The sequence below is a fragment of the Musca domestica genome, unplaced genomic scaffold (assembly GCF_030504385.1).
Source record: "Musca domestica strain aabys unplaced genomic scaffold, Musca_domestica.polishedcontigs.V.1.1 6, whole genome shotgun sequence".
Lineage (NCBI taxonomy): Eukaryota > Metazoa > Arthropoda > Insecta > Diptera > Muscidae > Musca > Musca domestica.
In genome coordinates this window covers 2882986-2892734 of record NW_026712363.1, presented here as the reverse complement: position 1 = coordinate 2892734, position 9749 = coordinate 2882986, and positions in this window count along the sequence as shown.

Genomic DNA, 9749 nt, shown 5'->3' with positions numbered 1-9749 from the left:
GATTTCACATAAATTTCCCGATGGATCAAAGCGTCCTAAAGCTTACGCATCTAAAACTTTATCAGATAATTAAAAAATTGGCCTGAAAATTCACAGATTCGTCAACGGCTCAATCTTACACAATTTAAAGGCTAATTAATAATTAATAAATCCAAAATTATTTAAATTAAAAATTTTAAATTTGTTTCATGAATGACATTGGGGAGTGGTAAGCAAATAAGTGTTCGTTTGTCGCTCCTGCATCAGTTGTAGCCCTGATCCACCAAAAGAGTTTTATCCTTGGCCCTTGCACCTTGCACCTTGGCAGAGAATACCTTTAGACTTTGGTGGACTATCAAACAAAGCAGTATGGTTGATGGTCTGGCTTTACAAAAATTGTTAATTAGTGTTCACTCCTAGTTTAGTAAACACTAATTAACAATTTTTGTAAAGCCAGACGCTGAAAATACGCTTTAGTCATTAAAACAAAACATTATAGTTTTAAGTATTTCTTTCTTCACTTCAAAATTGTAAATTTTCGTGTTAAAAAAAAAGACTCAATAAAAATTTGAAATTGAAATTGTTGCCATTACCCTTATGTGTGTGAGATGAAAACATACACTTTATTCGCAAAGTTAATTTTCAATTGATGGTTTGCATGAAACTATCATTACAGACAATGGAACAAAATTCACAACCGAAGAACTCAAAAATTTTTGTGAAGCCAATGGAATTCAACATTTAACAATATCGCCTTTTCGTCCTGGTTTCAATGGTTAAACTGAAAGATTTGTCAGAACATACAAAACGTTGTTGAAGAAACAATAGGTTGGGGGCAGTAACTTATAAAGTTCACATTTGGCGTATCCTACTACCTATCGAAAAACTCCAAATATATTTGGCAAATCGTCAGCTGAAATAATTCATGGCCGTCAACTTCAAATTTTGTTATCTCTTTTTAACCCTTCGGCAATTTCAGAAGATAATGAATCGGATTACTGTTTAACTGTCAAATATTTTGGAATTAATCATAAAGTATATTTCAAGAATTTTTGAGTGGGAGAAAGTGTGTTGCATGGTACTATTTTTAAACACCCAGTAAATATTATGTACCTTATGAAATTTGAAAACATGTTAATTAAAATGCAAAAAAAAAAAACTAGTTAGAATTGTAACAGGATATTAGAAATTAGTGAGCGTATATAAATCTGTTCGTATGTCATTAGATAATTGTACAGTTCCAAATGCAGAACGAATATTTTTTCAAATCATCCCACATCTTAAAACGACGTAACGAATTATTTGGTGCCAAATTTAGTTCCGAATACAAGTATTACAAAAAATCTGTGGGAGCACCGCGCGAGTTTAGCTCAAATCAGTCATCAAGATTCTAATAAATTTCCAAGTAAGATTTTGTGCGAAGTTATTTTGAATTGTGCTATTTGGAATACTCTTCATGAAAGCTAATCTATCTCGCTTTAATAGATCAACCTCTCCCACAAAGCTAATTCCGTTGTCAGAAAATATACAAGATGGACAACCTCGCCGACTTTTAAACCTAAAAAAAGCGGCAAGAAAGACATATGTCGACAAATATGTTCTAAATGTATACATAAATAAATATGTTCTAAATTATAGCCTTAGTGGCGAAACAGACAAAAAGGCAAACGTAGCCTTTTGTAATAAAGCAGGTTCTTCCAGAGTAACTTTTAATGTTGAAGGGTCCTACAAAATCAACCCCTGCGTTTGTGAAGGGTCGAGAAAGAAAACTACGTTCGGGTGGTAGCGAAGCCATTATTTGGGTTTATGTTTGTTTTTTTTTATGAATTAAGCAAATTCGACATTTACGTATGGTTTGTTTGACTAGCGACCTGAGTCCAATTATCCAGAATTCAGACCTTAATGCTCGGGTCATTAATTGATTACCAACGTGTAAGGTAATCTTATGAGTAAATACGGCTAACAAGTTGCTTAGTTTTGCGCCATGTGGTAGTATTATTGGATGATATTCGCTATATGTAAGGGCTGGCGATTGTACCAATCTGTAATTTGTTCTAATAATACCCTTTGAGTCTAGAAACAGATTGAGTGCTAACAGTGGACTTGAAGGAGAAATTTGAGCTCTTTTCAATAGTGAATTATATTCGTCGGCATAAACGAATTTTTATGTGCGAATTATGCAAGATCGTTTTCAATTTTGGATTTCATCTGCTGTAAGGTATTTTGATGAGATGCGAAGATGTTGCCCATTTGCTCCAGTATTTTTCCAGAGTCTTAGACCATATGTATATGATCGACTAACTTTAGCTAAGGAGCAGAAAGGTTAAAGGTTCATCTCTTTCCGCGAAAAGTGTCATGACTTTTGCCGTTTTGGCTTTCAAATTTGTTTCATTTGGGATATCATATGATGGCCAACGGTCTTTTGGCATTCTGAGCCATTGAGGTCCCTGCCACCAGAGATCACCAATCTTTAGCTCTGTAGGCGAATATCCACGGCTCGCAATATCACCTGGATTAGTTTCCGAATCAACATGTCTCAAATTTTCTTGTCCAACATTATCCAACAAATGTGCTCCAATGACAGCGAGTCTTTTTTAGCCATACTAAGACGATGGTAGAGTGTGTCCAAAACTGTGTCGAATATTTTGATATTTGTGGGCTATTTACAATGGATTTTGGCAATTTTTACAATAATACTGCCCCGCATAACTCAAGTCTGGGTATTGATAGTTTTTTAATAGGAGCGACACAAGACTTTGCTGCAAATAAGTATATATGTGTTTCATGGTCAGTATTTTCCACCCTAAGGTATAGAGTGGCTCCATACGCGCTTTCCGTCACAAAATCCATAAATCTCTACAGAACCATCTAGCGTGTATTGAATCCATCGAGGAGCTTTGAGATACTCAATATCTTTGCTATTTTTAACAAAATTGTTCCAGTTCATCTGAGTTATTGGCTTTAATTGATCATTCCAGTCAATTTTGTCTAGCCAGATTTGTTGCATTATTAGCTTAGCTACGACGACCACTGGTGCCAGCCATCCACATGGGTCAAATAGCTTGGCTATCGTTGATAAAACTTCTCGTTTTGAAGATACATTTTTATTTTTCATTGAAGGTGTTGTGAATGAAAAATAATCGCATGAGATATTCCATCGAGTTCCAAGGATCTTAGAAGCAGCATCTTCTGAAATGTCTAGCCAATTGGGTTCTCAGGTGTTTTCATAAGTTTTTTCTCCATTCTGTACAATTAGCTAGGGCGATTTTTCGGGAATTCCCCAATTCTTCGCATTTTTTTGAATGGAAGGGTCGCCACATATCTTCCATTTTTCAGTGTAGTTTTGTTCCCAAAATTGGTCTTCTTCTGACTGTAAAACTTTTTTTAAGTGTCTCTTTCACCTCCTAAAAACGTGTAAATACTTTCTCTATTGAAGTCGTATTTAGGAGTAAATACTTTTCAAAGACATTTTTTTTCGGATGCCTACATGCATAATAAAAATCACTATTGGTGGTTAATACACCGTTGGGTTTATTTCAAAATGAAAGATTGCCATTTGGCGTGGCTAATGCTCATGCTATTTTCCAGGGCCTGATCGGGAAAGTAATCACTGGTTTTCCAGGCTGCATTAATTATCTAGATGATATAATAGTTACGAGAAGAACATTTTGAGAACTTAAGATAATTGTTCCACAGGTTAAAGGAAAGTGTAATGTAATTCATCCAAAGGTTTGTTTGTGCAACCGAAAGTTTAATATTTTGGACACGTGATTAATGTATCTGTCATTTACTCCTCGGAGACAGATACAGAATGCAAGCAAGAATACTTCGAACTGCAACCTTTTATGGAAAATGTTAATTACTATTGCAGTTTCATTAAGAATTATTCTACTTTTTGTGGTCCACTTAATGTACTTTGTAAAGAAAACGCGCCAATTGTTTGGGAACGTCAACAAGAAGATGCATTTCAATAATTAAAACGGCAACGGGTAAATATACTTCATTTAGTACATTTCGATGAAAATTTACCTATAGTGCTAGCATCAGATGCATCATCATACGGTGTTAGTGCGGTGATTTCACATAAATTTCCCGATGGATCAAAGCGTCCTAAAGCTTACGCATCTAAAACTTTATCAGATAATTAAAAAATTGGCCTGAAAATTCACAGATTCGTCAACGGCTCAATCTTACACAATTTAAAGGCTAATTAATAATTAATAAATCCAAAATTATTTAAATTAAAAATTTTAAATTTGTTTCATGAATGACATTGGGGAGTGGTAAGCAAATAAGTGTTCGTTTGTCGCTCCTGCATCAGTTGTAGCCCTGATCCACCAAAAGAGTTTTATCCTTGGCCCTTGCACCTTGCACCTTGGCAGAGAATACCTTTAGACTTTGGTGGACTATCAAACAAAGCAGTATGGTTGATGGTCTGGCTTTACAAAAATTGTTAATTAGTGTTCACTCCTAGTTTAGTAAACACTAATTAACAATTTTTGTAAAGCCAGACGCTGAAAATACGCTTTAGTCATTAAAACAAAACATTATAGTTTTAAGTATTTCTTTCTTCACTTCAAAATTGTAAATTTTCGTGTTAAAAAAAAAGACTCAATAAAAATTTGAAATTGAAATTGTTGCCATTACCCTTATGTGTGTGAGATGAAAACATACACTTTATTCGCAAAGTTAATTTTCAATTGATGGTTTGCATGAAACTATCATTACAGACAATGGAACAAAATTCACAACCGAAGAACTCAAAAATTTTTGTGAAGCCAATGGAATTCAACATTTAACAATATCGCCTTTTCGTCCTGGTTTCAATGGTTAAACTGAAAGATTTGTCAGAACATACAAAACGTTGTTGAAGAAACAATAGGTTGGGGGCAGTAACTTATAAAGTTCACATTTGGCGTATCCTACTACCTATCGAAAAACTCCAAATAAATTTGGCAAATCGTCAGCTGAAATAATTCATGGCCGTCAACTTCAAATTTTGTTATCTCTTTTTAACCCTTCGGCAATTTCAGAAGATAATGAATCGGATTACTGTTTAACTGTCAAATATTTTGGAATTAATCATAAAGTATATTTCAAGAATTTTTGAGTGGGAGAAAGTGTGTTGCATGGTACTATTTTTAAACACCCAGTAAATATTATGTACCTTATGAAATTTGAAAACATGTTAATTAAAATGCAAAAAAAAAAACTAGTTAGAATTGTAACAGGATATTAGAAATTAGTGAGCGTATATAAATCTGTTCGTATGTCGTTAGATAATTGTACAGTTCCAAATGCAGAACGAATATTTTTTCAAATCATCCCACATCTTAAAACGACGTAACGAATTATTTGGTGCCAAATTTAGTTCCGAATACAAGTATTACAAAAAATCTGTGGGAGCACCGCGCGAGTTTAGCTCAAATCAGTCATCAAGATTCTAATAAATTTCCAAGTAAGATTTTGTGCGAAGTTATTTTGAATTGTGCTATTTGGAATACTCTTCATGAAAGCTAATCTATCTCGCTTTAATAGATCAACCTCTCCCACAAAGCTAATTCCGTTGTCAGAAAATATACAAGATGGACAACCTCGCCGACTTTTAAACCTAAAAAAAGCGGCAAGAAAGACATATGTCGACAAATATGTTCTAAATGTATACATAAATAAATATGTTCTAAATTATAGCCTTAGTGGCGAAACAGACAAAAAGGCAAACGTAGCCTTTTGTAATAAAGCAGGTTCTTCCAGAGTAACTTTTAATGTTGAAGGGTCCTACAAAATCAACCCCTGCGTTTGTGAAGGGTCGAGAAAGAAAACTACGTTCGGGTGGTAGCGAAGCCATTATTTGGGTTTATGTTTGTTTTTTTTTATGAATTAAGCAAATTCGACATTTACGTATGGTTTGTTTGACTAGCGACCTGAGTCCAATTATCCAGAATTCAGACCTTAATGCTCGGGTCATTAATTGATTACCAACGTGTAAGGTAATCTTATGAGTAAATACGGCTAACAAGTTGCTTAGTTTTGCGCCATGTGGTAGTATTATTGGATGATATTCGCTATATGTAAGGGCTGGCGATTGTACCAATCTGTAATTTGTTCTAATAATACCCTTTGAGTCTAGAAACAGATTGAGTGCTAACAGTGGACTTGAAGGAGAAATTTGAGCTCTTTTCAATAGTGAATTATATTCGTCGGCATAAACGAATTTTTATGTGCGAATTATGCAAGATCGTTTTCAATTTTGGATTTCATCTGCTGTAAGGTATTTTGATGAGATGCGAAGATGTTGCCCATTTGCTCCAGTATTTTTCCAGAGTCTTAGACCATATGTATATGATCGACTAACTTTAGCTAAGGAGCAGAAAGGTTAAAGGTTCATCTCTTTCCGCGAAAAGTGTCATGACTTTTGCCGTTTTGGCTTTCAAATTTGTTTCATTTGGGATATCATATGATGGCCAACGGTCTTTTGGCATTCTGAGCCATTGAGGTCCCTGCCACCAGAGATCACCAATCTTTAGCTCTGTAGGCGAATATCCACGGCTCGCAATATCACCTGGATTAGTTTCCGAATCAACATGTCTCAAATTTTCTTGTCCAACATTATCCAACAAATGTGCTCCAATGACAGCGAGTCTTTTTTAGCCATACTAAGACGATGGTAGAGTGTGTCCAAAACTGTGTCGAATATTTTGATATTTGTGGGCTATTTACAATGGATTTTGGCAATTTTTACAATAATACTGCCCCGCATAACTCAAGTCTGGGTATTGATAGTTTTTTAATAGGAGCGACACAAGACTTTGCTGCAAATAAGTATATATGTGTTTCATGGTCAGTATTTTCCACCCTAAGGTATAGAGTGGCTCCATACGCGCTTTCCGTCACAAAATCCATAAATCTCTACAGAACCATCTAGCGTGTATTGAATCCATCGAGGAGCTTTGAGATACTCAATATCTTTGCTATTTTTAACAAAATTGTTCCAGTTCATCTGAGTTATTGGCTTTAATTGATCATTCCAGTCAATTTTGTCTAGCCAGATTTGTTGCATTATTAGCTTAGCTACGACGACCACTGGTGCCAGCCATCCACATGGGTCAAATAGCTTGGCTATCGTTGATAAAACTTCTCGTTTTGAAGATACATTTTTATTTTTCATTGAAGGTGTTGTGAATGAAAAATAATCGCATGAGATATTCCATCGAGTTCCAAGGATCTTAGAAGCAGCATCTTCTGAAATGTCTAGCCAATTGGGTTCTCAGGTGTTTTCATAAGTTTTTTCTCCATTCTGTACAATTAGCTAGGGCGATTTTTCGGGAATTCCCCAATTCTTCGCATTTTTTTGAATGGAAGGGTCGCCACATATCTTCCATTTTTCAGTGTAGTTTTGTTCCCAAAATTGGTCTTCTTCTGACTGTAAAACTTTTTTTAAGTGTCTCTTTCACCTCCTAAAAACGTGTAAATACTTTCTCTATTGAAGTCGTATTTAGGAGTGATATTTGTTTTCGTTGAAAGGTGCTTCCCGGTATGGGTCCTCCAAATATCCATCCAAATTTTGTTTTATGTGTTAAAATTGATCCAAATGTTTTCATGGGGGTTCCAATTGTTTCGCTGAAGTCTCAGAAACAAATTGACTTAAGCCTGTGGCATAAACTAAGTTGTTCCGTGTTGGTAACTTTAAAAGGTTTTTTATCATCTTTTCAGAAATAAATGTAGATTGTGATCCAGAGTATATTAGAGCTTGGGAATCGTAAAGTTGTCATTTGGTTTCAATTTGTACTATTGCTATGAAAAGTAGCGTTCCTCCAGATTGTCGCTCACTAATTTTCTTATCTTGGAGGGTCAATTTTTCAGTTTATTTTATTGAGGTAATATTATATTAATAGGCCTTTCTTCAAAGTTGTTTGTATTATTTGAAACATTTGGTTGAAATGTTTTCAAAAATCTAGGCGTGCTAGTTGCTAGTTGTTTTCTGTTGAGCAAATTTTGATGTAGGGGGCTTTATATTTCCAGCTGATTCCAAAGTTTTGAATTTGTTTGTTAAGAAAGCGTCAAAAGCGTTATAATCGCTCAATGAGTTCTCGAATTCTTCTAAAAATCCTCTAGGTAATTTTGTTGAACAAATGTATATTAAAATCGGATCCCATCCTTTAACATCGACATCAAGAATCCCCCGTGTCTGAATGCAGCTATTTACCGGGCCTTATAGTTTTTGAATAGTGTGACTTGATTCTGTAGAAACTCCAGGTAGATTAAAAAGTGTTTTAATTTCTTCATTAATTTGCATTACTTTATTCTCGTAACGATCCGTGAGATTTTTCCTTGCAAATTTAAATCCATCATTTGTTACTGGGACATGCGAAATAATTTTCCTAGCTTCCCCTGTTGTTTTTGAGTTAAATGGAATAATTTTTCGACACAGCTTAAATTTGAGTTTTTCCTTCCAAACAACTATGAATTTGTCCATGTGTTGAACATAGCGCCTTTTTTATGATCGCATGGTATCCATATATAGCTTCCTCAGTTTATCTTTATCGATAGGCTTTCCTATGTATGCTCTTTTGACCTCCATAGACCAACTCCATCCTTGTTGTTTCCAATGTGTGTACCTTGTCATCAGGTTTGATTATTGAAACTAGTAAAAAAATATTAAGTTCGGCCGGGCCGATTTTTTAATAACCTCCACTTTAGGGTAATGGAAACATTAGAACCAATTATGACCCACAAATACCAATTCGTGGGAAAATGTAGCAAAAATCATCAAAATACTGAATATCGGGAGATACCGTTATATGGGGGGTATACCAAAGCGTGGACCTATACATACAATGTTTCGCCACCGGAGCTAGAACCCATTATGACCAACAAATACCAATTTCTAGACAAATCCATAAAAAAATGCGGCAATAATCATCAAAATACCTAATATCGGGAGGTTATATGGGGGCTATACCAAAACGTGGACCTATACATGCAATGTTTCGCCACCGCAGCTAGAACCCACTATGACCAACAAATACTAATTTTTAGACAAATCCATGAAAAATGCGGCAAATATCATCAAAATACCGAATATCGGGAGGTACCGTTATATGGGGACTATACCAAAACGTGCACCGATATATGTCGTTTTCAATACCAACCATCCTAGACATAATATAAATTATTCTGCTAAATTTTGACGCTCTACGTCAAATAATGTGGCCTGTATCGTGATTTCAATGGACAAACAGACAGACAGACATCGTTAAATCGACTTAGAATTTTATGCTGATTATGAATATATATACATTATGGGGTCTACGACGAATATTTAGACATGTTACAAATGGAATGACAAAGTTAATATAGCATCCTTTCCAAGGTGGAGGGTATGAAAATTGAAATATAATCCAGAAGATCGTTGACGCAATTTGTAAATTTATCGCTTAAAATTTTATCCACTTTGAAAGCTGAGCGTTAACCTTTACGAAATTTTGTTGCGTTACAAAAAAGAAAATTTGCCCAATGATTAAGATTTAAACTTTTATCCAAATTTTTATTTTTTAAATGAGGATATGTTTCTTTCTCCAATTGTTGTCGACGAGAACGATCTTATTTTGTTGGTTTGAGTCAAATTATATTTTGCTTCGTTTCAAGAAGTTCCAAATATTTAAAAAATTAGCAAAACAGGAAAAGTCCACTTACAGAGAGTTTAATTTTTACAAATCGAGAAATAATTCAAAAGAGTGTACACGAAAATCGCAAAAGCAGAAATTACG